Source organism: Cricetulus griseus, chromosome 5, assembly GCF_003668045.3.
Source record: "Cricetulus griseus strain 17A/GY chromosome 5, alternate assembly CriGri-PICRH-1.0, whole genome shotgun sequence".
NCBI classification, from domain to species: Eukaryota; Metazoa; Chordata; class Mammalia; order Rodentia; family Cricetidae; genus Cricetulus; species Cricetulus griseus.
Window position 1 is genome coordinate 18,435,325 of NC_048598.1, and position 27,870 is coordinate 18,463,194.

Here is a 27,870-nt window from a genome sequence, read left to right on the forward strand (position 1 = left end):
CTGAATAGAAGGTCAGTATAAACTCTTGCATTAAAACTGTCATGAAAGTAATAGTGAACCCCTTATTGCTAAGTAACATCCCCTTAAGTACAATTACTTAAATTCAGCCACCTCATGGGTGAAAGGGTATTAAACCTAAAGATGTAAGACTCAGTGGAAGTTGGCTACATATTTACATAGAGCCCCCCCCACACATTTTCATGTACTTCATTGTCTCTAGTTACTTATAATACACCTAATATAATATAAATGCTACTAAAAGTTGTTAAAATTATAGTCTTTGGGTACCAATGAGACAAATAAATTTATACATGCTCAATAGAGATATGACTTCCCCCAAATATTTAAAAAGTCACTTCCTCTTTCTCCTTCTCAATTGCTGTCATCATTTTCTTCCTCCTCCTCCTTCTCTTCCTCCTTCTTGTCTTCTTTTGTGTGTCAGTTAGTGTGAGAGAGAACGTGATCTTCTTTCTTTCCCCTCCTTCTCTTCTCTTCTCTCTCTCTCTTTCTCTCTCTCTGTGAGTATGTGTGTGAGAGAGACACAGAGAGACAGAGTCTGTGTGTGTGTGTGTGTGTGTGTGTGTGTGTGTGTTATGTGGGGGCCATGCAACAGCACACTTGTAGTGGTCAGAGAACAGTTTTACAGGATTGGTTCTCTCATTTCATCTTCACAAGGGTTCTAGGGATGATACTCAGGTCCTAAGACTTGTGTGGCAAATCCTTTACCTACTAGGTCATCATGCTATCCCTACAAGTATTACTGATGCCAGGCAGGCTGACCATGGATCTGAAATCCATTATGTGGAGAACAATCTAGAATTAATAAGGGAACACCACATAACATTATATCATTGGGATTTTCCATATTCTCTGTTGAATACAGTGATGAAACTTTATTTTGTATTGTCAAATAAGCTTTTTAACCCTGAGAAAACACTCTCAAGTTCTAGGGTCAATATGGGCAATCCCTGATAACAAAAAGAAAGCCTGTATCTATACAGCCACATTGAACAGCATCCTGTAGCCAAGTAGACAGAGGCTGGATGGTCCTACTGGATAACTGTCAGCCTACAATAACTTACTAGCAGCATTTAAGACAGCATTTGGGAATTGTGTGTGCGTGTGTGTGTGTGTGTGTGTGTGTGTGTGTGTGTGTGTGTGTGTGTGTGTGTGTGTGCAGCTAAAGAACCCAGAGACCTAAGGACGTGAAAGTCTGGGAAAAGGGGGTTTGGTGGTTCATTTGTATAATCTCATCCCTCTGTGCAGAGGGGCAGGAGGATTATGGATTCTAGGTGACTCTGGACACAGTGAGTGGCCCTGTCTCAAACAAGCAAACAAACAAACAAAACTGGATATATTTAAATAGATTTTTAAGAATTTTTATTTGTTTGAGATAGAATTTTACTCTATAGGGCATGCTGACCTGGAACTCCCTATGTAGCCCACGGTGGCCTCAGACTCACAGCAATCCTCATAGCTTGGCCTTTCACCGCCCTGATTTTTTATTATGACATTTATCTTGCCTCCAAGTTTCACTGTAACATCAATACATCAATTTATTTGCTTGATTTTTTCCTGTTAAAAATCTAACACTTTCTCAGTGTTATTTTATGGCAAAGGTGTCCTCTTCTGAATTCATAGTCCTAAGAAGGAGGCCATATATACGATGCTGAAACCCAAGGGGTTTAATCAAACCTTGTATGGTGTCTTTCACCAAGATAAGAATCAAGATAAGAATGAGGGTGAAAGTGTGTTAATGTATGAGCTAACAAATTCAACATGATTAGGCTGCATCCAAGCTCAGCTATACAAATGTGTTCTACTTGTTTTTTGTAGGCAGCATAACATAAAGAGAGAGAAACAAAAAGATTGGAAGCTTGAGGTGTAGCTAGGTGCACATGAGGCCCATTTTCAATCTGTAGTTCCAAAAACACATAAATAAATAATAGATAAATAAAACCATGATGTTCAGTAAAATTCAAGCTTCTAAGTGCTGGCTTTAAACTTGGAGCTTTTTGGATCATTTCCCCTGAGAAAATTGCTTTGCCTTGAGGAAAAGTTGTTAGTTTTGTACTTTTTCTTGAAAATTGTTCAGAAATAAATTGGATTAGGTTTATTGGAGGATCCCCAAGGCAAAGCCAACTCAGCAAATTCTGCACTAGGTGGCTTTTCTGCCTGGACAGAGGACATCAGAAGGAGGAATAACTTAACTGTTTCCATAAATAAAGATTCTCAAGCTGAAATGTGTCAATGTTCAGAGAAGGGGGTATGTGTCCTTGCCTTTTTCATCTGTCCAATGGGTATTTAAGTGTTTAAATTCTTTGTTTCCACTCTGTTTCTTTTCTGCTTCATCACAATGTTAGTTGAATGGCCTCCTTAACCTGCATAAAGAGTAAGTATGCCTTACAGAATCTTTTAGAGATAGTTTTTCCATTTAACACTTATTTTTTTAATTTTATGTGTGTAGGTGTTTGTCTGCATTTGTGTGTGTGCCATGTATATGCCTGGTGCCTAGGAAAACAAGTAGAGGGTGTGGGGTTGGCTGGAACTGGAGTTATTATAGTCAATTGTGAGATGCCATGTGGGTGCTGGGAATCAAACCAAAGTCCTCTGGAAAATCAACCAGTGCTCTTAACCACTGACTCATCCTTCCAGTCCCCCACTTCACATTTTCTTAGTTAATTAATTTTTCTGAGACTGGTTTTCTATGTGTAACAGTCCTAGCTAACCTGGAAGTATCTCTGTAGACCAGGCTGGCCTCAAACTCACAGAACTCTGCCTGCCTCTGCCTCCTGAGTGCTGGGATTAAAGTTGTGTGCCATTACCATCTGGCATAGTTAATTAATTTTTATGTAGAGTCTTGTTATGTATCCCTGGCTATCTGTAGGTTACCGCATAGACCATCCCTGTATTCCCTAGGTACATAAAGAAATTAATGCCTAAGAAATTAAGATTTATGGAGCACATGGACAGTTCCTTATCATTTTTGTATCCCTAGCATCTAATAGAGGCTAATAGTAAGCTCTGGGAAAATGTTCAGGATCACTGAGCCAGCTATGCTTATGGATGCTGTAGTTATGCTTATGGGAGGTGTTGTCATGTCTGGGAGAGCTGAGTGAGGAATTTCAAAGAAGGCCATGATTATGGACTCAATGTGGGGTATTAATTACTGGGTTTGGGAACCAACTCTTTCATCTTATATATGAGTGGTCATAGATATGTCATTACTTATTTCCAAGCTTTGGCTTTTGCATCTCTTAAATGAGCTATAAATAATGGCAGTACATACTAAAGAAGACAATTATAAGGAACAAATAAGGCAACACACACAAAGTACCTAGCAGGTGTCTGTTGCAGAGTAATTAATGAACATTGATCACTATCTGTCATGCATGCATCTCTCTCTCTCTTTCTCTCTCTCTCTCTCTCTCTCTCTCTCTCTCTCTGTGTGTGTGTGTGTGTGTGTGTGTGTGTGTGTTTAGTTTTTGTATTTTCAGTTCTTCCTCTCTTCAGCGGCTATTTAAATAGTGTGAACTAGTTGTCACTTTAAATGAGAGAGGGAGAAAGAAAGTGAGGAATAAGGGTGATAGTGAGAGACACAGAGAGGAATGGATCGAGAAGTTAATGGACCAGGAAGAAGGGCAAAGGACAATGTCAGCAAAGGAATGAAGACTTGACTTAGGTTTTATCTGCTGGCTTCTTTGATGTTCCCCTTTCTGTGGAGCTGCCTTCAGTGGTTAAGGACAGGGTATCCTTCATTCCTCACCCAATGACACTTCTACTGGAATGTCCACCATCAAATCATGTGTGATCACTGCCTGCAGCAAGCAGAAGAATGACAACCAAATGACAGGTTCCTATTCCCAGGAACCTGGGGTTTCTCCAAGTTACATGGCAAGGAGATGTCACCTGACTTCACTGTGTGGATTTCTTCCTGGATTCTGTATCTTTTCCATCCTCTCCACTTCCTTTCTTAGATCTCCAAGTGCTGACTCCCTTCTTTTGGTCTCTGGGGATAAACCCTTAGAGAGGGGAGCCCAAGAAAAGCCCTGACATTTGCAGGATGAAATGTAAATAGATATGAGTCCATGTTACAATCAAGCTTAGAAAATATCCAATATTGATGAACTGGTCTCTCCTGGTACATTCTACCTCAATGGTGACAAGGAAGCCTAGATTCACATTTGGCATTTCATGATGGAATATGTTATCCCTAGGAGATTCAGCCTGCAGTTCCTCAGCCTACCCTGGCATCTCTTCCCAAGCATGGCTTTCACCTGCACCACAAACAGGGAAGTGAGTGTGGGTGTGGCTGTCCCAGCGTAGATGTCATGCATCTACTCCACAGCCTTCACCACTGTCCAGCCCTTGCCCACCTCTCAAGCCCGATGGGTACATGAGTTGAGTACTCTTCTTGAGTTGACAAATGTTGAGACTTTAAATCTTATATGTGCAGATGAGATACTGAGTAGGCATCCATGAAGAGCTGGAGTCTACACATGTGCTATAAACCCTTCAAGTTAACCCCAAGGAGAATCAATCTGTGCTCAGAGCATTGGGACTCCAGGAGTGAAAAGGTCAGAGAGTGCTATCCTCCCTGCAAGTTCCATGACGATTAATCTTAAACTACTTGATCAGTTCTGAAACAGATGTCTGTGTCATGTGAGGTGGGCCTCAAAGGCGTCAGCACAGTTTAAGAAATCAGGGAAAATGGAGAGGAAGTGACTTTGCAGATTTATCTTCAAGGAGCTCACATTTTATTTTTTTATTAAATATTTTACTGTATTTCTACTTCTAGTTTAACCAATAAATTGCTATTTCTGGACAATATTTTTTGGAACCCATCCCCTTTAAAGCCCAAAGCTCCTCAGACATCTTCCTGCAGTAGGTTTTAAATATTCACTTGGTAGCTCTCACTTGTCCATGCCTTTCCTGTCCTGGCATGATTGCTGTTAAACGATTATTGTTAAATGAACACACTGAGAATTGTGAAGGGACTGGCAAGAAACTGTTAGGTTTTTTTTTTTTAAACAGATTTTACGTTTATTTCTTTTTTCCCATTATTTATTTATTTATTTATTTATTTATTTATTTATTTATTTATTTAACATACCAACCAGTTTCCCTCCCTCCTCTCCTCCTGTTCCTTCCCATCTCCCCAACACCCCCTCCTCCAACCCACTCCTCTTCTGTCTTCATTCAGAAGGGGTAAGGTCTCCTATGGGAATCAACAAAGCATGGCATATCAAATTGAGGCAGGGCCAATCCCTGTTGCATCAAGGCTGAACAAGGCATCTCACAAGAAACTATTTTTTAAATGAAATATTTGAAAAGGGATCTGAGGCGCCTTATAAACATAGCACCTTCTGTATGATTTCTGTGGCTAACAAAGAAGATAATTTATAATACTTTCCTCTTCAAAAAGCCAATGGCCAGCAAGAGTAAAAGAAGGTAACATGACAGAGATGTGCCAAGGATCAACAGACAGTATTTCAAAAGCAAGATGTGTGCTATACATCTTTTTTTCCCATTGGAGTATTATTAGTAGCACTTGATTTATTTTTTAGGACAGTTTACAGAATAATGATGTAAGGAAGCTTAAAATATCCCATTAGAAAGACTGGGGATATAGCTTGGTGAGTTGTAAGTATCCAGAATCCTGATTCTGAGCCTCAGCTGGACTCTAAGCTTCTAGAGTGGGTGCTTGGCAGCTATGTGGCAGACTCAGGTACTGGGAGAATTCTCAAGAACTCTTGCAATCAATGAAATGAAACTGTAGATTTGAGGCTTGTCTTCTGTAGGCACCAAACCGATAAACACAGAGAGAAGTTTTATTAGTGTATGTTGTAGAGGTCAAATGAAAAATTCAGAAGAAAAATGGTAACTCCATGAAGTCCTGGGGTTTAAATATGAAAAGACATTTTTTTTTCATTTTGTAAAATAGTTTTTTTTTCTAACATTTTTTATTTGAATTAGAAACAGGATTGTTTTACATGACAATCCCAGTTCCCTTCTCCCACCCGTCCTCCCCTACCGCCTCCCACTGCCCCCCCCAACTAAAACCTTATCTGTCACATATCCTTTCTGTTCCCCTTGGATGGTAAGGCCTTCCATAAGGTGTCATCGGTGTCTATCGTATCCTTTGGGGTAGGGCCTAGGCCCACCCCTGTGTGTCTTGGCTCAGGGAGTATTCCTCTATATAGAATAGGCTCCCAAAGTCCACACCTATGCTAGGGATAAATACTGGACTTCTGCAGGAGGTCACGTAGATTTCTGAGGTTTCCTCACAGAAACCCATGTTCCTGGGGTCTGGATCAGTCCCATGCTGGTATTTCAGCTATCAGACTAGGGAGCAAGAGTTCCCAGATGTTCAGGTCAGCTGTTTCTGTGGGTTTTACCAGCCTGGTCTGGACCTTTGTGCTCTTCACTGGTCCTTCTCTGTGTCTGGGTTCCAGTTCAGTTCAGTGATTAGTTATGGGTGTCTGTTTCTACTTCCACCAGATGCTGGATGAAGGCTATAGGATGGCGTATAAGTCAGTCATCAATCTCATAATCAGGGGAGGGCATTTAAGGTAGCCTTACTACTCATCGGGAAAAAACAATGGAATCTTGAAATTTGCATGAAAATGGATGAATCTAGAAGAAACCATTCTGATCGAGGTAACCCAATCGCAAAAAGACAAACATGGTATGTACTCACTCATATGCAGATTTTAGACATAGAGTAAGGATTACCAGCCTACAATCCACACTGCCAGAGAAGCTAATAAACAAGGAGGTCCCTAAGAGAAACATACATGGTTCCCTGAAGAAGGGGAGAGGTTCAAGATCTGCTGAAAAGACATTTTAAACTCTGATATTTTACCAGGCCACATTCTGCCAAATGTAGTCAATGAGCCTACAAAGAAACCTACATGGGAAAGGCTGCTTTAAGAATATGTTCTGCAAGTATCAATCCTTCAGAGCAGGAGAAAGTTTTTAGACATGTGCTTGACAGCTTGAAGGAATTTCACAGCATCTATAGCCTATCATCTAATATTCTTAATGTAGGGATGGAAGAAGGAAGAGACTGTGGTGCAGGTGAATTGGATGTAAAGGGAGCTAGTTGTACATTGTGAAGACACAGTAATTACTGTTCTGTAAGTGAACAGCTCTAGAAACTCCAAGAAAAGAATCATGTGACAGAGCTGTCAGTGTCTTAGTTACATTTTATTATTGTGAACAGACACATATAGACAACTCATATAGAAGAAAACGGTTAATTGGGACATTGTTTACAGTTTTGGAAGGTCTATTATCGTCTTGGTGGGAAATAGGGAGTCATGGTGCTGGAACAGTAACTGAGACCTTTACATCCAGATCTGTAGGCAGGAGGCAGGGACAGGGGAGAAGAAGAGTGAGGTGGGGGAGAAACACACACAGAGAGAAACTGGGCCTGGCATGGGCTTTTGAAACCTCAAAACCTATCCCCAGTTACCCACTTTCTCCAACAAGGCCACACCTCCTAATCTTTCCAGTTTTTCTCAAATAGTTCCACTTTTGTTGACTGAACATTTAACTATATAAGCCCATGGTAGCCATTTCCACTACAGTCAGTGATGGGGAAATGACAACTGAAAAACATCAGCCAGAACTGAGGAGAAAAGAGAGATTACAAGGATTCCTTCAGTAATAATTAACATCTAAGTATCTGTTGCATGCAGCAAAATACTGTCATTTCTTTACATGTATTAATTTCTCAGAGAAAAGGCAGCAAATTTGAATCACCAAATGAAGGTTGAGCACATGGATTATTGCTAAACAGAACAAAGTAGCAAAAATTTAAAAATAAATTTGGATCCAAAATTGAAAATACAAAGGAGTTCAAATATTCAGGACATCTCTATTACAAAACAAAACAAAAACAGGACAAAAGGAATAGCAACTGAAATGGTATGATCTGTAAATACCCTCACAGGTACACATGCAAAAAAATATACTATGAAGGTTCTATCTTTTTGGTTGGCAGTCTGTATCCCATACAACAGGCAAATATATTTACAATAGTAGAGGCAAGCTGAATTTGGTGGTACAAGCTACTGGGGAGGCCAAGGAAGAATGGTCATGAGTTCAAGGCCAGCTTCAGAAACTGAAGTGAGATTTTGTCTCAAAATTAAAAGTTTAAAAAAAGGATCTGGGACTATGTCTCAGTGGGAAAATGCTTTCTTACCATATATGAGGCTCTCTGTTCAATCACTAGCACCCTCCAAAAACTAATTAATTTAAAAAAGAAGTCAATTAAATCATATGTGTAATTTCTGTAATGCTATCCCCATTTATCTTTTGAGGTTTCTGACTGGTTAGCTAGCATCAAGGTGAGAGGGGCAAGAACACGGGGGCTCTTTTGAAGGAGATTTTCCTGTTCTGCCCCATAGAGCAGCACACACCATTTCAGTGATTCTCAAGGCTCAGAATTCAGTTATTTCACACAACTGACCGCAAAGCTTGTGAGAAATCTTGTCTCACTGCAGAGACAAAGGAAATGAGGAAAAAGAAGAAATGAGTCTTGTGATCAGCTAACTAGTCTTTTTCACAGTCTACATTCTGGCTTCCAAACATCTGCTTCCTTTCCCTTCTCACTTGTAGAGCACTTTCATAACCCACACACATACCAAGATAATGCCAAACCTCATTCTGCCACTGTGTCTAAATAAAAGAGTGGGGTCTCTCCAGTGATACACAGCTGTCTGTCAAAATGAGATAAGGTTTCTCCTGGGCTGTCAGACTATGAATAGAAAGAGAAGTTTTTTCATTCTTCATGAACCCTCCACCTCATCTCCAGTGTTCAATGTCTCAGTAGAGAAATGATAAGCACACTGCTAAGTTCTAATAGAAGTACAGAGGGGGCAGATGACATTCCCCGGGGCCATGGCAACTGGATCTTACTGAGCATGAATTGTACATGTTTCAACCTTAGAAGGTGAGCCATCTGGTTGACTAGAATGCAACCTGTGGATCTATTCCTTTCCTGTGGTCATATCAGAAGTTCACGTTTGGTACATCCCCACCTTAAAGGACTGTCTGCCTTTGTCTCTCTCTCCATCTCTCTCTCTCTCTCTCTCTCTCTCTCTCTCTCTCTCTCTCTCTGCCTTTATTGTTTTATTTTTTTTTATTTTTAATTGCTCATATTAACAAGTTATCCACAGGGGGCCACAGCCAAGCTGCTTGTGCAGACATGAGGGAAGCTTTATTTCTTGGTCTCTTCCTCCTTGGACAGAGTCTTAGCCTCAGCCTGGTCAGCCAGAAGCTTCTTGCAGGCCTTATCTGCCTTCAGCCTGTGGATGTGCTGCATGAGAATCCACTTGTTTTTGGAAACATTCTCCTTGACTTTCAGGTATAGGCTGTTCTATATATGGTGGTCAGTCTTCTTAGATTCATGGTATCTCCTGAGAAGACAGCTCAGGATCTGCATCCTTCTCATCCAGGTCACCTTCTCAGTCATTCGAGCAGTACTCTTCTGCTGCCCTATACCCATGTGCCTGCATCAAGCCCAGGAACAGACAGTCACATGATTCTGGATAATCATCCCATCTTTGATCAGCTTCTGGATCTGCAGATAGGAGTTGGCTTTGGTGATTTCATTGGTCTTATTGGGGTCCAACCTGACCTTTTTACCACAGCAGAAGACACTAGAGTCAAGCCTGTTCTGTAGCCTGAGCTTACTCAAGGCTGCCATTAATCACTTCTTCCTACTTTAATTTTTGAGTTCTTAATATTTTCTGGGAATTTAACCTGGCAATTAATTTAAAATTTTAGAGTTTGACAAGTGTAGTAGAATGTGTTTCTATGCTGGATTTCTTATTTCTTAGGTTTCTTAGTGACTGAGGCAGGAGGATCATTTGAGCCCAAGGAGTCGATGACTGTCCTGAACAACATGATGATCCTTTGTCTCTTAAAAAATAAAATGTGGGACCAAGGGTGGAAGTGATGATAATGATGGTGGTGGTAGTGATAGAGGTGGAGGTGATGATAAGTGTGGTGATGATGATGATGGAAATCTTGGTGATAATGGGGATGGAGATGGTGATAATGAGTGGTGGCAGTGATGGTGAGGATGGAGATGGTGGTGATGATGATGGCAGCAATGAAGGCAGAGGTGGAGGTAGTGAGAGGTGTGTTGATAGTGGCTGTGGTAGTGTTGGTAATTATATCAGTTAATTTATATGAATTAATTTGTGGCATAAATATTTTAATATACCCTTCACATTCTCAATCACTAAGAAATGTCAAGGAAAAGATCACACTGCACAATTATTTTGAGCACAGTTTAAGATATAATCCCCAGTTCTGAAAATTAAGTATCCCAACAGTAAATATTCCATTTTCTGAGGCTGAGGAAATGACTCTGGGTTTGAAGTGATTGCTGTGCAAGCAAGAGAACCAGAGTTTGATCACAGAACCCACATAAAAGCCAGGTGGGTATGCCTTCCCGCCTGTACTTACAGCCTCAGAAAGCAGTGCCAAGAATCACAATATAATCAAATCTCCCTTGGAGGCATTTTTGTATTTTTGTAGGCACACAAGCGCACGTATGAATGTGCATGCATGTGTGAGAAGGCATGAGTTTGAGGTTGGATTCTTTCTCAGTTGCCCTTCTGTGTTATCTTTTGAGATTGAGTCTCTCATTCATAACCAGAGCTCAATGGTAAGGCTACATTGTCTAGGGTTCTTCTTTAATGATACGTCTTTACTCTATCCACCTGAGCCCTGCTGTCACGTGGGCACCCAGAATAACACACAGAGTCTTATAATAGTTTACAATGCTGCTGGCAAACTGACTAGGATTTCTTATGTGCTAGCTCAGTCTTAATTATCATAAATCTATATATTTTATAAGACTTATAGAGGACACCTTCTGCTGGTGTCCTCTTCCTGGGATCACATGGCAGCTCTGTAGCAGAGAGCAGGAAGAGGAGGGAGAGAAAGAGGACGATTTCCTTCTTGTCCCTGCTTATATTCTAAGTCTGCCTGCTATGTCACTTCCTGCCTGGATATCTTTACTACATTTCCCAGAATTCCCCTTGACTCATAGTCCCACCTATCTTGCTTTCCTACTAGCCAACAGTACTTTATTTATCAACCAATAAGACAAACATATGCACAGAAGGACATTCTCCATCATCTCCTCTTTTCTGTCTAAATAAAAAGAAGGGTAACTTATCTTTTATAATAATTGAAGAAAACTATAACCATAACTATCTGTCTTCAACTCCATCAAAGACCACAGAAGGATAATATATAAACTCTAGAATTGACAGAGACCTCTCACTACCTGGCCAGTCACACCCAGAGTTCCTCTGTAATGACACCTCCTTCCAATCTGCAGTCTCTACTTTGAGGCTGTAATTACACATTGGCTATTGATGTAGCCAGTTTTTAACCAGGTTCTATGGATGCAAGCTCCAATCCTCTACTTTAACTGCTACTACATTAACTGCTGAGCCATCTTATCAGCCCATCCTTCTCTCATATTTTAACATAACATCTAGCCTCGAAGTTCTGTAATAAACTCAAACATTTCCCCTGAACCATGTCTCCTTGCTCCCAATATGAATGCACATTGGTACTTACTGGAACCCTCTATTCTGCCACCTAACTAGGATATTACCCCCTGATGGCAGTCATTCACCAGAAAGAGACAAAGCCTTTCCTCAGTTTATCTGTGACAAGGCCCCCTCTCATTCCTTATATTAAAGAATGAGCAATTTTTATAATCCCACCTCAGTGGTACTTTCTCTCTTGAAAGAAAGTCTCCTCTGCCAGGATTCCCTATTAATGTAAGGTGCAAGAAGAATTTGTGGGTTAAAGGAAAGATGAAGACATATGCCCTAAGATCTTAAATGAATGTAGTTCCTACTTGTTAAACCATTTGCTGTTAGTAATGTCAGCTGAGCATCATTGTCCTGGGCTTAGTTATTTATTTGGTCTATTTGGTCTATTTAAACATATTCACCTGGCTATCTCATTTCTCCATATGGCTTCAGTTAGTATGGAAAATTTGAGGACATTGGAACCTCTTTAGGTCCTCCATGCATGACATAGTATCAGACATCTATAAACAAGTGTTAATTATAAAACTACTTGTCATCTGTTATGTAACCAACATAGCTTTACAGTAAAAAGCATAATCCTATTCAGCATTTAAAAAATAACCAATATTTCCCTTGGAAGGTATGCATGTAATTGTGTCTTAACTCTGTCATCAGGTGGATCTTGTCACCTCTAATTTACAGGAGGAACAAGGGCTTCAGGGCCTCCTCTTCTGTCCTTCCTTTTATTCTTCTTGGTTTATTAAACTTTGGGGACCTGAGGAGAGATTGCTCTGTGACACTTGATGGTTCTCTGGCAACAGTAATAGAAGTTCAAGAAAGGTCTGGAGATGCCTCTCCCCATTCAGACAACAGCTTGGCATTTCAAGGCATGTGGGAAAACAGGAACTTGGGGCTGCAGAGTATTTTTGAGAAACGGGAAAGAATGTTTAAAAATACTATGTTTGTAGCTCAAGGCAATAAATAACACAACTATCTCTGTTTACCTTAACTTTTTTCTTGCATCCCTTGGCTTTCTCCTTCTTTAAAGAGTGTAGTGATGCATTCCTGTTTGCTCATAAATACCAGATGTGTGGTGAAGTAGGTCATGAGCTTGTATGTGGATATCTTGTGTTAAGTCTCCAAAGTGCTTCTTTATGAAGGGACTTTCCTGGTCAAATCACAGTGGGTGTGCTCTGCTGTGTCTTCTGTTGGCAGCACACTGTACATTATCGTTTTTAACATTTGATAAGTCCTGTGGTGGTGGTGGTGCACACCTGTAATCTGAGGTTTTGGAAGCTGAGACAGGAGGATTGCAAGTCTAAAGCCAACTTTTACCACATAGTGAGGCTTAGTCTCAATAATAATAATAATAATAATAATAATAATAATAAAATAAAAATTTTAAGCCAGTAACTCTGACTATATTTGGCAATAAACTTCAGTCCTTTCCTTCATAGGCAATTCCAATTCCCTTATACTTAGAAAGTACTTAGAAACTGTGCAATCTAAATTGAAAAACCCCAAAGGCTTGGACAAGTAAGCTTAAGGAATATGAGATGCATGAAACTATACACATCTGTTGACCTTATTTTGGCAAAGACATTTAAAAAAACCTTATCTGCTATCACTGTAATCTACTAAAATGAAGTATAGATTATCACCAAACAATAATACATTCAAAGGGCAGTAAAGCTAGGATTTGTGTTAATCTTACTTCATTTTGGAACAATGAGCAATCCATATGAACATGTACACATCCTGTCTATTGCTTCTGGACCCTCTCTCCCCCTTTCCTTTGATATAACAACCTTAACTTTTCTCTAAGAAAAATTATTGCAATTTGGTCCATAGGGTAGAATTATGGGGAACGGGTGTTCCATGTATTCCTCGGCCAAGGAGTAGGGTGTCATACAAGCTTCCCAGGTAAGACTTCCATTCCTTGATCATAACCTGGAACTGTCAGCTCTCATCTTTTCTACTATATATGGGGATTTCTGAGGGAGTGATATGTTGAATGGTTACTTTGGTGTGTGATCAGTGGCTCCACAGGGGAAGCAGACTGTGATCAGAGTTGGGGGTTTCAGAGAGCAGATGAGAAAGAATTAAGTTTTCAAACTCTTTTAGTGACAGAGCCATTTGTTGATGTGGGTGGAAAAAAATTATGGAATGAGGACACTCTATGTTCTCAGTTTTGGATTGAATTATGGGATGAGAAGTTAAGCTATCTATGTTGATGGGCACATGGAAGTGGATTGTGTGTGTGTGTGTGTGTGTGTGTGTGTGTGTGTGTGTGTGTGTGTGGACACTCCTTGATATCAATGCACATTGATACCAGAATTCCCCAGGGATACTTCAGTGATCATCTATTTCCTTATACAAGACTGGAGCATTTAACCAGGAAGATGTGGTGTACACCGTTAGTCCCAGAACTCTGGAGGCAGAAGTAGGAAAATCTCTGTGAGTTTGAGCTCAACCTGGTCTACAGAGTGAGTACCAAGACAGCCAAGGCTATTACATAGAGAAACCCTGTCTCAAAAAAAAAACCTGTGGCATTTATGTTTATTTATACCCTTCTTCATGGGTATGATAAAATAGCTCTAAATTACTTGTAATGCTTAATACAATGTAAGTGCCATGTAAATGCTTATACACTTTATCACTTTACACGGTAAGAGAAAAAAATCTATATACTCTATATATTTAGGGCAGAATCAGATTTGTTTCAGAATATTTTCTATCTATTGATCATTGACTCCAAGCAAGAATCTTTGGTATAGAAGGTTGAATGTGTATATCTATATATGTTTCTTTCTGTTTGTCCAAATGTCTATCCATTCATCTATCCATCCATCCATCCATCCATCCATCCATCCATCCATCATCTATCTATTTAAGCTATGCCCACTTGTTGTTTCTCAGTAAACTGTGTTTCATTTAAAAGCAACAAGGAAACACCTTCAGGCTCACAGTCAACAGTCTTGTCATAAAACAATGTTATTCCTTTAAATGAATTACTAAACATTAGTGAGGACATGGTAGCCTAAAAAAAGGCATTCTCTATCCTCAGTATAAGGGTTTAATTAAATAATGTTGGGCAAATATAAAAGCTAGATAGCTGTACCACATATCATTTGAGAAATCCTGCAGGAGAAAACTGTCCAATTGTCATTACCGTAATGTGTATATTTGTGTCTGTCCATTTCATATATTGTGCCAACATATTACATTTAAAATGGGAAGTAACACTACAAAGAAATGTAATAAGCAGAGAAATGAAATATGTTGAGGCTAAAGCAGTCTTTTTGGAAGCTAGTATTTATACTAAAGCTGGTGTGCATATTTCTGTACCAGGACTATGAAATCCCAGAATTTAGGGACAGGCTGTCAATAAGAGTATGCTATCCCCTTTAGAAGACATTATTCAATTTGCCAGTAAATAGATGAGCATGCTGGGAAAGTTGGCAGTAGATAAGACCCTGAGAAGTAAGGTAATTGAATAATCATGACATTTATCCTTGTTCAGATGTTGTAACATTCATCTTGGAGGCTTAAAATATTGAATTTGTGATTTTTTCTGTATGTCATTTCTCTCAGAATATTCTGCTCATGTGGCTACTACAAGTTCTTCAGCACGTGTATTAATTCACGTCTATCATGTTTGACCTGCCACCAAAGGTCATCTTCACCCAGAATTCAAAGCTCCAACTCAGATTTTTCTTTAAATTATAAAAGCCACAGTGTTTTGGTTATATTTTGAAAGACTAAATGTAATTACACAAATCTTTTTTTTTCAATTCACAGAGGAGCAGGGAAAATAAATATTGGTTTCTATGCCTGAAGCTGAAAGAAAATTGGGGACAGTATATTTTGCTGGGTTGTCACTTTTCTCCCACAGTAATTTTTGTGTCAAGAAATAGTTTGATTTATACCATCCAGTAGGATCTATCTCCCCTCTCTCTTTCTGCTTCTCTCCCACCTCTCTCTTCCTGCCTTCCTATCTCCCTCCACTCCCCTTCTCTTTAAATTTTAGCATCCTTAACCTCTACCCCTTAGAAGGTTGGTCTCTAGAATTCTTCTACTTTAACTGTTCTCTCTTTCATCTTTTCCTCCATTCCCCACTCCTAGGACAAATCTCTTACCAAGGTCAGATTAGCTGATTTCTTTGTCAGCCGTGGTCAACCCTTTTCCTGGAATGGGCATCCACCCTCTTTCCATTCAACTTCCCTTCAATGCTTTGTGGTGCCTCTCACACTGCTTTTACAAATGGCCTCATATGACTATGCTCCGCCTCAATATCCCAGAGTGAGAAGAATTCTTCCCATTCTCTGACATCATTTCCTATTGATTTTATGTAGGCACAGATTAGAAATGTCTGTCTTTGTGTTTAGCATAAGTGCTAACAGAACATAGCCTTGTCTGTTTGCTTTATGTTAGCATTCTAATATCCAGAGTAGTTCCTGACAGAAAGAAGGCATTTGATAGAAACTTACTCAAGACAGAAGACTCTTGATGGACATTTACTTTTAGTAAGTCTATGAAAAACATTTCTCTAAGCCCTATCCCAAAGAATAAGACAGACTTTAAAGACCCCCTATGGAAGGCCTCACCCTCCCTTGGGAGCAGAATGGGTATGGTATAGGTAGGGTGTTAGTTGCAGGGGCGGGGAGGGGGCTGGGGCAGGGGAAGAAGGGGGGAAGGGACCTGGGATTGACACGTAAAATAATTTTCTTTCTAATTAAAATAAAGAAATCAAGAATAAATATTTTACATTTCTAATATCAATCCATATTCCTAAGTACTGTCATCATATCACACTCTATTGAAAACCAAGGAAACAAAATGTATTGTGAGACTATGTTGCATGCTGCTCATCCAGAACTGTATTCATCTTCTTAGAAACAGAGACTAAAGAAGTAATAGTTCCGTCAAACATTTACAGATTACACTGAGCACTTGGAGGGTTACAGAGTGTATACTCACAGAGACAGGCCAACAATGTTTTTTTTTTTTTTTTTTTAGAACAGCTATGCTTAGAATGATTAGTTACTGTGTACCACTTGCACAATGGCTGCATAAGGAATGTAAATAATTTAGAATGTATTTTACATGAGGGATCCCATCATGTTAGTATTGTTTAGTTTGAGCAGCAGCCTGCCTTCATTTCCAGAAAATTTAGTGTACTATTAATCATATTATAATACTGATTTTGTGAAATAGCCGCTTGTTGTTTGAGCACTTAGATTCTACATTCCTCCAGTGCCTAGGACAGGTAAGTGAATTCTTTAGGAATGATACTGACCCCTTAACCTGCTTACTACTGGGACTCTTGGAATCTATTCCAGGGCCTCACACATTCTAAGCAAGAGCTCTGTCTTTGAATCTTAAACCTATAGTCCTGATACTTTTGTTCATATTACCAACTATTATATCTTCCACTAAGGAATAGTCCTGTAGAATCCTCCACTCTTGTACATGATTCTTCTCTTTGGATCTCCAGGCATAGGCAGAGGGAACTCCCACCTAAGCCATACCCACAGCCCTGATAGATATGTTCTTATTATAAACCATGGTCCTGTCCATTCCATGAGGGAATTCTCTATTTCTGTGCATACTACATTGATAACTTACAGATTTTCAATAACATAAACATGGAAATATTTGTGGGCATGGTGGCAAAAACCTGTAAACCAATCCTAGGTGTGATGAAGTGAGAAGACTGTGAGTCTGGGCACAGCCTGGGCTACAGAGGGAGACCAATGGGAACCTGTTCCATATCTCAGCCCCCCACCTCTATGACTTTGGCCAAGCTAGGGAATTCTGATTCTTTTACTTTGATCTTGATCTGAAGATAATGATGGCCTCTAAAGGATTGCTGTGAAGTTTAAGGTGATAATGACATTCTCTCCCCTCAGATCACTCTCAAGCATGTGGTAAACACACAACCTAGCTTGGGTAGAAATGTCCCATTCCTGTAACTACATCAGTGCCAAATTCTACAGATACCATTACAATGGCCATGGCTGTTACTACCAGCCATTGGCCTTCAGTGTTTTCTTCAATGTCTTGTGTTTGTACTGTTTAAAAGCTTCTCTTATCTAAAGCTACACATGGAAGAATGGCTTCCAAAAGCCTATCTGAGAAAGGCTTAACCTGCCTGGGATGTAGTATACCTTTTAAGAGTCAGGTCTTGGGATGAAGCCTGGCCATTGTGATTACAAACTTAAATCTGATAACATAATGCTTGGTCCCTTTTTGTGTCTAGTCTCTTGTTGTCGTGGAGTGAGTAGCTTCCCCCATCATGTGCCCCGACATAGTATACTGATTGCACAGCACATGCCCAAGGGTAATGGTACCTACTGGCCATGAATTAAAATATCTCAAACTATGAGTTGCAATAAACTATTGCTTCTTTAAAGTTGTTTATCTCTAGTATATTGTTTTAGCCACTGAAATTTGACCAACACAACTAGTATTCTCAGTTATTACTTGTTGACTCATGATGCTATATTATGTGGTCTAAAATACCTCACTTTCTGTAAATGGAAATTTGCCTTCTCTACCAGGGTGCCATTTACTCCTTCTGAAGGTATTTTAAGATTTCCTCTTTACAGAGGCTGAAACCAATTGGCCCCAGTGCAAATTTCCCAGGAACCCAACACCATGAAAGCTGTTTAGGCACTTGAGAGTTACTCAAATCAGTAGCTCTCAATAGGAATTTCCCAAAATTAAAATGGAGAGAAATTTGCATTCCAATTTGCAATCAGCAATCTCTTTGACTTAACTCTAGTTCTTGATCAAGGGGTGAGACTATCACATTTGCCTTTCTAATATGGTCACAATAAAAAACAAGCCTAAATTATCCCTTTAAAACTAATAATAAGCATTTCAAATCGGTGAGCTTCAAGGTCTTTCTGAACATCCACACATGGCCCTCTTCCATTCCTTTGTTCACGCTATACATGTGTTACTGTCCATGACTGCCCTTAGCTTTCTGCCCTCTAATTTTGCTGTCTGCTTAATTAATATATTTAAACCTATCTAATGACATTTATATTTTATTTGTTTGCCTTTAAAATGTACAATTCTTATTTTTGTGGCAATAACAACAGAATAAGGAATAGAATAGAATAGAATAGAATAGAATAGAATAGAATATTTTTCAGGAATGTCACTATCATACTAACCCATCATTCTTCCAACATGTGAGCCTTGTGCAAGCCCTATGCTTCTATTCAGCCACAGGGAAATGGTAAATGCAAACCCCTCTTTCTTTGTGATTTCTCAAGGTAGCAGGATTACTAAGGGGTACTATTTGACTCCAACCAGGTGTGCTTGCCATATGCCGTGTTTGTCTTCTTCTCCACAGCCATAGCTTTTGTGCACCTCCTGCTATGACCTGGTTTTCATGTGCCTCTGCCCAGACCTGAGAATATACCATTTCCTACCACAATGATGTTGGGGACTAGAGAGAGAGATGCCTTGTGGTTAAGAGCCGGTACTGCTGTTTTACAGAGGACTTGAGTTTAGTTCTCAGTGGCATGCTGGATGACTCACAATAATAAGTAACTCCATGTCCATGGGGATGCTACACTCCTAGGCTCTGTAGACACCTGTATTCATGTGCACATATCCCCCACACATAATTTAAAATATATAAATCTTCAAAATGCAGATAGGTCTTCTAAAGCCAGACTGTCCTAGCTCTACCAGCCATGTGACCTTGAGGAAATTATTTGTCTTCTGGAACTCTCATCTTCTCTTCTTTAAGACAACTATTTAAAAATCACTATCAAAGCAAATGTGCCAAGGTGAAGAAACAAGTATGATGCTATTCAAGGCAGTTGCAGTGAAGAGAAACTCAAATGTGGTCAAAACTCAGCTTCACTGAGATAGAAGGTGGAGAGCTTTAACAGCTGGGGTGGGGACATAAAGGGCCAGCTATGCTTGACTATTGGCTGTACCTGATAAGAATGAATTTCCCAAGTCTTTGTGATGGGCAGTGGTTTTGAACTTTGAAACAAGTGTTCTAAGCATGTGCATACCATTCCATAGGGACCAGGAGATGGTAGTCCCTCAGTGGATTTTTCACAGTGATGGCCCTGCCTTAGAGAAAGACCACTGTGAATTGCAAAATAGGTTAAGAGGTTTTAAAAAAAAAACAAGTCAAAGGAGTAGAGATAGACTTTATAGGTTTCTAAAGACAGCAGAGGACAGGGGGCTACCATCTGGAAGTGTGACAGGGACTTCAGTGAGAGGTGGTCATCTAGAAGTACTTGGAAAGAAGCCAACAGACAGGAAAGTGGAATATTGGTTGATTGGAGAGAGAAGGGTCTCCTGGGAGTGAAAGCAATGATTGACCGTGGGGGTCCCCGACAGAAGGCATCAGGGACCCGAGACAGACAAAAAGCAGGTGCTGATGAAGAGTCAAATAGAGATCTTGGGGATCCAGGATATGAATTTACAGAAGGAGGGCAGCAGAGAAGGCAGAAGTTACATTCTGATGCAGATATGAGAAGTACCAGCTACAGAGAGAAAAAGGCCAAAACCAAAGACTTTATTAGAGTAGACAAAAGCTCCCATTAAAGTGCTGAGAGGCACCCCAGAGCCGGAGTGCTGCTTGGCTTTTTATGGGCTTCTGGGGACCCTCCCTCCAGATTCTCTCTCCTTGATGATTGATTGGTCCTGCCTGGGGTATTCTTCCTTGGATAGGCTTTTCACCCTGCAAGCTATTAGCAGGGGACATTGACATGTGAGTCTTCTAAGTTTCTGCTTTCTAAGACTTATAGTTTTGGTTTACTTCCCGAGTTTTATAAGCTCTCATTCATCATGGAATATATTTCAGTTCCCAGGGAATTGCTGCACACTACAACTACCACTGTTACCACCACCACCACCACCACCATCACCACCACGACCACCACCATTAATAGCACCTATGAGTCAGCGAATATCCAGTTTTTATCATGAGACTCAATAAGCTTTTTGGATAAAGCCTTCTTTCTGCCAATACTGTACAGAATGCCACAGCTAAGCACCAAATAGGGATGAGCTAGCTGGATGAACACTGTGGGTGTGCTCAGAAGCAAACCCAAGACATTGTCTGAGAAACGTCTCCAGACATTTTAAAACTAACTACATCCTTGCAAAGTAAAACAGTAAGGTAATTTTAAAAGCAACTTTCTTTTTGTTTGTTTATTTAAAACAGAATGCAAGATTATTTCTTTGCTCCCCTCTACCCAGTCCTTCATATCACCCCAGCAAGTGTATTGAACCACTGATAATAAAACAGCAAGCCTGCTTATCACGGGAGAATCAGGGCTCTCAAGCAGCTGCCATCCTGTTACAGAGGAGAGCTAAGAGCAAATTGCTCATGGGTAGTGATGTAAGCAAAAGCCGCTTCTTTGGTTCCACACACTGAAGCAAAGGAAAGCCATAGGAAACTGCACAGCTCTGTTGACAGCAGCAATGGGGCACTCTAGCAGCACTGGCAGTCTGTCAGCATTTCTAATTACACTGTAAACGTTAACTCTATTACCCTCTGTCTTCATTCCCCATTTGCAACATAACAGCCATCTTGCTTGTTTCCTCTCTGCTCACAGAAATGATCCAAAATTGCCTCTGTAGATAAAATATTGTAATCTATTTGAGAGAAAATACTGTTTGTACAATTCAGATGATATTTTCTCAACTATATAACTCTGGAATTTATTATAATGTACAAAACACTTCTCTTTGTTCTTCAAGGAAAAGTAGAATTTTATAATTTTTTAACATTTATGTTTTGTCTAAACTGAAAGGCTAGTCAGTCTAATAGCTAATCTAGCTACAATGAATTTATAGGATTTAGTGGTATTGCATGGCAGCAGGGGAGCTGGGGTATGGGTACTGGACCTATTTGTCCATGTCTTAACCCTGTAGAACTGGTGACTGGGGAATGGGGCTTTACAGATAGAATGAAATTAACGACTTCAATGAAACCCTCCTGGGTTATATGAATGGACCATGTATTCAGTGAAGAGAAATGTCTTTAGAGGAGATTAAGGATGCAGAATAAATGGAAGGCTGTGTGAAGACTAAGGCCAACTTGAGTTCTACTGCCTGTGAAAAACACTGACAGCTGATAAAACCCGGATGAGGCTGGAGTAATAAGTATGCATGCTCCTGCCAGGTCCTTCCTTTTAGACTCCTGTTCTCCAGAACTGTGAGGGAATATATCCTAATTTCTTCATGCCAATCAATGTTCCCTAGGAAATGAATTTATGCATGTTGTGTTGATTAGCTAGACCACAGCCCTGGAGACAGCAGTGATGAGACTAACCTGTGAAGCAGCTAGCTGACACATTAGGAAATAAAATATGTTTAACTATAAACATGTTTATAGTCCTCTAAGTCAAATGAGTAAATCAACAATTAGTTTGTTAAAATTGAGCCACACATTGAGTTTCCTTATACTTGTTTCTTCACCAAACTTTTATGTCTTTCTTCCATCTTCATTGTAGGTCTGACTAAGAGCAGTGAACAGTAATCGTGCCTCAGCTGATCTCAAAATTTCCTTCCCCAGAAAATTTAGTTCAGTATTTTTGGATTCAGCCTCTCCATTTGTCAGGATATGGACAGAATACAGCCTAGTTATTTGACAGAATATGCAGGAATGACATCCAATCCAATTTCCAGTAAAGTTCTTTGTTTCCCTCAAAAATACCATGAGTGGAGGTGCCACTGTCTGCATTTTCTCAAATTCCGTGTCAGTCCAAATCCACATAAATTTCCACATAAATTTCCTGGAGCTCATTTATTTATTCTGTTGTTGTTGAGTGTGTGTGTGTGTGTGTGTGTGTGTGTGTGTGTGTGTGTGTGTGTGTGTGTGTGTAAATTTTGCTGGGCAATTTATGCATGTTAGCTAACACATTTTTGGAAAAGAAGCTTTTGATGTGTGCGTTTTAATTTAATTTGTGCATCTTGCCCTCTTGGGAGGAAAGAATAAAAAATCCTAATTTTCAGTTTTATTCTTGGCATATTACACATATCCTTATTTCTTTCTCTCTATTGAACCTGTCAGGGAGTGATCAGCCCAGAGCAAGGATCTTACTCCAGTGGGACATTCTCCTGATGTGCCCGAATCGCTGACTTTGGGGGTTCTCCATGTATAAGTCCAGCAATATTTAACTAGAAATAAGAATTCATAAAAAATCTCAATTATTTGACTCTCTGACCAATACCCAGATGGTGGGCTGGTGTTGTTATCTGGTTTTCATTCTAAGAACCTACAGGGTGGTCACTCCAAAATGAGGTTTTTCTTTCTGCATTTCAGCACAGAAATCCCAAGTCCAGTCCATGTTTTTCTCATTGTTTATCATCATCATATTTGTCATCATTGTGACTATAGGTATTGTTATTTTCCTTTTTCTCTCACTGGTCACACTGAAAAACTTGTCTCTGATATGGCATTTTTCATGAATAAGAAAATATTCCCTTGTTTCAGCTCTCTCACCCTTAAACACACCCTGTCATGTCTTCTATAATCTCTTTGTCCTTAGAGTCTACCAGAATTTTATTAATTCTGTGCCACTTTCAATATTCCTATTTCTCTAAAACTTCTATCAGGATCCTGCCTTCAGGCTTTGGAGTTTCTTATTATTAGCCTGGAATCTTCTGGCCCAGATATTCATATAATTTATTCAACTGTTTTTCTCTTCATATTTGCAAATCAAGTCTTATTTTGGCAGTAACTTGTGAGTTTTTTTTAAACAGAAATCACAATGATCTGACATATCTATGCTTACTGTTTACTCATCCCAAACAAAATATAGTAAGGGTTTGTCTTACCGACATCTTCTCAGCTCTTAGGATACAATGATCATTTAAAGTTGAGCTAAAGGAAAGATGGAATAAGTATGCTAATCTCACACAATATGAGAAAAGGCATATATAATAAGGAGGGCTATTGAATTACCATAAGCTGGTCTTCCTCCAGGAGGAGACAGCAAACATTAACCTACATGCACCTGGAAGAGAGTGTTATAGCACAGAAGAATAAAAGGTGTCCCATCCCTGTGACACCTGCTCTCCTTTGATATCACCTGTGTTCCACCAGTCCCCTTTCCTTAAGGCATGCCCACCCACAATAGCCCATATTTAGTCTTTGGCTCTGAGACACTTCAGTTAATCACTGAACTCTAAAGATTTGTTTAGGATCCAAATATGAGAGAGCACATGCAGAGTGTCCTTCTGGGTCTGGCTTACTTCACTCAGTGAAATTCTTTTCCAGTTCCATTTATTTATTTGAAAACTTCATAATTTTATTTCACCATGCTTTTAATTGCTACAGACCAAGATTTAAAATAGATTTGTTATCTAAGACAATCATATTTCTTTGATTCTTTTATATCAATTGATCTTTATACCTCATTCATACTAATTCTAGACACTCTGAAAAATGTGCTTTACATTCTAAGTTGCATCCAGCTTCAAAGTGTGTTGAGAGGTTAACTTTTAATACTATGAAAACTTACTCCTTTTAAAAATTACCAGGTGTATAACAACATTCCAGAAAAAAAAATTCCCAGATGTTCCTTTTGAAAATAAATTCTTTTTTGTAGATGCATATGAATGTGATATATGTGTGTGGTATGTGGATCTGTGTGCCTGCAATATGCTTTCCAGAGATGAAGGGAAAATGTCAGGTGTCCTCCTCGGTCACTCTGTGCTATTCTTTCGAGACAGTGTCTTAGTTGAACCTGGAGCTCAGTTGCCTGGCAACTAGCAAGCCATAGTCATTCTTCTTCACCTCGCTCAGCATTGGGGCTACAAGTGTATTACCAGCCTTACCCAGATTTTGTGTGGGTGCTGAGATCGGATCCCAAGCTCCCACTCTGTGCATATTCTCACACACTGAGCCATCTCTCCAGCAAATACAAAGTAAATTCTTTACTTAAAAATGCAATTATAAAAACATAATCACACATAAATCCACAACAAGGTTCCTTTAAATGGTTATTTTAGTGTGCATAAAATGTGACTTTTTTCATATTCCAAAACAACAACAAACCAAAAAAACCCTATATTCTGCTCTTCAGGAATATAGTAATCCCTCAGTGTAAAGCCTATTTATATGCATAAGGCAGATTCACATATTCATTTTATTAAGAAAATCTGACTCCAGGCTTCACCTCTTTCCTGATGGAAATGGAGCAGAAGCTGAAAGGAAGCTATAATTTTTACGGCTTGTTTTGTCTGTCAAGATCCATTCTTTCTCGAATGTGTTTCAACCCACCTATACAGCTATATTTATGCTCTATGATCTCAATTTTCTCCCCTATTTTTATTGAAGAATAAAGGTACCCCATCCAAGTTGAGAATCAGAAACTATGGAAGCACAGTTTCATCCTCAAACTTCTGGCTGGCTTCAGTTCCAGAGATATGAGCCCAGGGGCCGTGAGCTTTCAGTCCACTTCATTGTTTAGGAAAAATGGCAAAGGCCAGTGAGCCCCTGGTCCATCCTTGACTTCCTGTTAGTAGGACTGGTCTTTGTGGGCCCAATGAAGGCAACTACAGTTGATGCCTTTTAATGATTTGTAGACAGAGGTTTCTGTCCTTCCCTGTCCCACAGCCATTCAGTCCAAAATAAAAACACAGAAGCTTGTATTAATTATAAACTTTTGACCTATGGCTCAGGCTTCTTATTGGCTAGCTCTCTCTTGATTATTAACCCATTTCTATTAATCTATATGTTTCCACATAGTTTTGGCTTACCAGTGATACCTGAGCCTCTTGCTTCCTTGGTAGCTACATGGTATCTCCCTTGGATCTCACTGTCTGTGCTCCTCTTCCTGGAATTCTCCTAGTCTTGTAGCACCACCTATAATTCCTGCCAGGCTACATCCTGCCTGTCCATTGACCAAAACAGCTTTATTCATCAACCAATAAGAGAAACATATATTCACAGCATACGGGAATGGCATCTCTTCACCTTTTACCTAATCTTTCAGCTCTTGCATATTTCCTGTTTCCACTTCTGCAGTGTTCCATGAACCTTAGAGAGAGTGGTGTAAGTGACTTTTATGGGACCCCTATCTGTCACCTGTTTTCTGCATTTTGGTCAGTCACGAGTACATCTGCTACTCTTCCCTGGAAGGAGAGGCTTCTCCAATAAGACTGGAAGATCATTTTGACTGATGTTTTTTCTCTATTTAGCATGGTCTTATCTGTAGGATTGTGGCACAGTACCTTTATTAAACTGAGGTATGTGTCCTGTATTCTGACATTCTCCAGGACTTTCATCATGAGGGATTGTTGGATTTTGTTCAAGGCCTTTTCTGCATCTAATGAGATAAATGTTCATGTGGTTTCTATCTGAGTTTGTTTTTTGTGTTGGATCACCTTTAATAATTATGCATGTTGAAATATCCCAACATCTTTGAGATGAAACTGCTTTGATCATGGTGGATGTTGTTCCTGAATTCAGTTTGGAAATATTTTGGTGAGAAATTTTGAATCTGTGTTTCACCAAAGAGATTGGCCTATAATTTTCTCCTTTTTGTTGTGTCTTTGTCACATTTAGTATCAAAGTAATACTGGCTTAGTAAAAAGAATTTGGAGGTGTTCCTTTTCTATTTTACAGAATAACATGAGGAGGGTTGGCATTAGCTTTTCTTTGGAGAGCTGGTATAATTCTCTACTGAATGTGTCTTGGAAAAGGATACATTTCCAGGGGAGAAATGAGTCAGAACCGTGGGAAGGTTTAGAAGCAGACATGACAAAGGCTATACAAGATATGGAGCTCGTAGGTCACATTTTGTGGGCTCATATGTGGATGTGGGTTTGCCTTTGTATGCATGTGTGAAGGCCATGGGTTGACATCAGGTGTCTCCCTTTATCACACTTTGCCGAATTGTTTTTTTAGAAGTCATTGAGCCTGAAGCTTACTTATATTTCAATTAGACTGTCTAGCCAGTGAGCCTTTAGGTCGGCCTACTCCATCACCTGTTGCTGGAGTTGCAGGTATATACTACTGTAATATGATTAATAAAGACCCAGAGACAGATATTGGGGTTCAAGCTGAAGATCAGAGAAGCAAAGCAACTGGCTACTCTCTCCACCTCAGCTGAAAAGGGCTGTCCTGTGCTCAGCATGGCTGGAGAATAAATCTCTGAGACTGAATACTGAATGCCCTGCTTCTATCTTATATACCTCTCTAGAGCTGGGATTAAAGGATTGAGATCCCAAGTGCTGAGATCTTCTTTGTGTGAGCTCTTTCTCTTTTAGACTGATTCACTCAGATGTAACCCTGAGTGTCCTTGAAGTCACAGAGATTCATCTATCTTTGTCTCCTGAATCTTGGGATTAAAGGTGTGTGCCACCACTGCCCAGCTTCTATAGCTAACAAGTGTGCCTGGTTGAACTAAAGGTATGTTGTACCACCATTGCCTGGCTCTATGGCTATGGCTAGCTTTGCATTTTGATCTCCAGTGGCTTTATTAAATCATGAACAATACATCACCACATACTGCCACCACTGGCTTTTTCATGAGTGCTGCAGGTCCAAAATCAGGTCCTCATGCTTCCTCACTGAGCCATCTATGCAACTTCTCTTAAACTTTTTGCTTATTTTGCATAATGTGGACTTTGTCGATTATGCTTGTCTATTATATACAGTTCTACAAACAACTTCATTCATCTCTAGTCTCATTATATCATACCTCTCTACCAGGGGTCATGGGTTTTAGAACTATAATGAGGCATATGTTACCTTGAGATACAGTGCAGTGCCTCTGTACCTGGGCCAAAGCTTATGCTTGTTCTAGTTGGCTTTGACTGGGGAGTTTCCTCTTTGCCAATAGGTTTTCTCAAGATACTAATTTTGCAGCCCTGGTCTAAGGCTTCTGGGATCACATTCTCCTCACTTCTAGCCCTACTGCCCTACCTTTGTGCTCTAGGCTGGCCTGGGAACTACTGTGTAGTCCTTAACAGCCTCAATCTTGCCAGCAAGACCCCTTCAGCCTCCAGATTTCTGGAACTGCAGAAGTGGACCAGGACTCCTGGCTTCTTTTTTACTATCCTAGTATTCTATGGGAAATTCTAGTTGAATTTCTTAAAAGCACTTTGATTGTGTTATTTGTCTGCTGAAAACAATGTGCCTTATTTGTAAGGAAAAAAGTTCAAATTATTTTTAGCCTAAAATTCTAAATTTGTCAAATATGTATGTCTTTCCCTGAATTTCAAATTCCTTTCCTAGCAATCAATATGCAAACAGAGAACAACAAATGGGATCTAGTGTTTTCTGTTGTTTAATATGTTAGGT

General features: G+C 39.7%; 1 protein-coding gene across 2 annotated transcripts in view; it reads left to right on the plus strand.

Moving 5' to 3' along the window:
• Rgs7 (regulator of G protein signaling 7) overlaps positions 1–27,870 on the plus strand; it is a 372,764-nt gene that overhangs the window by 237,794 nt on the left and 107,100 nt on the right. The window lies entirely within an intron of this gene.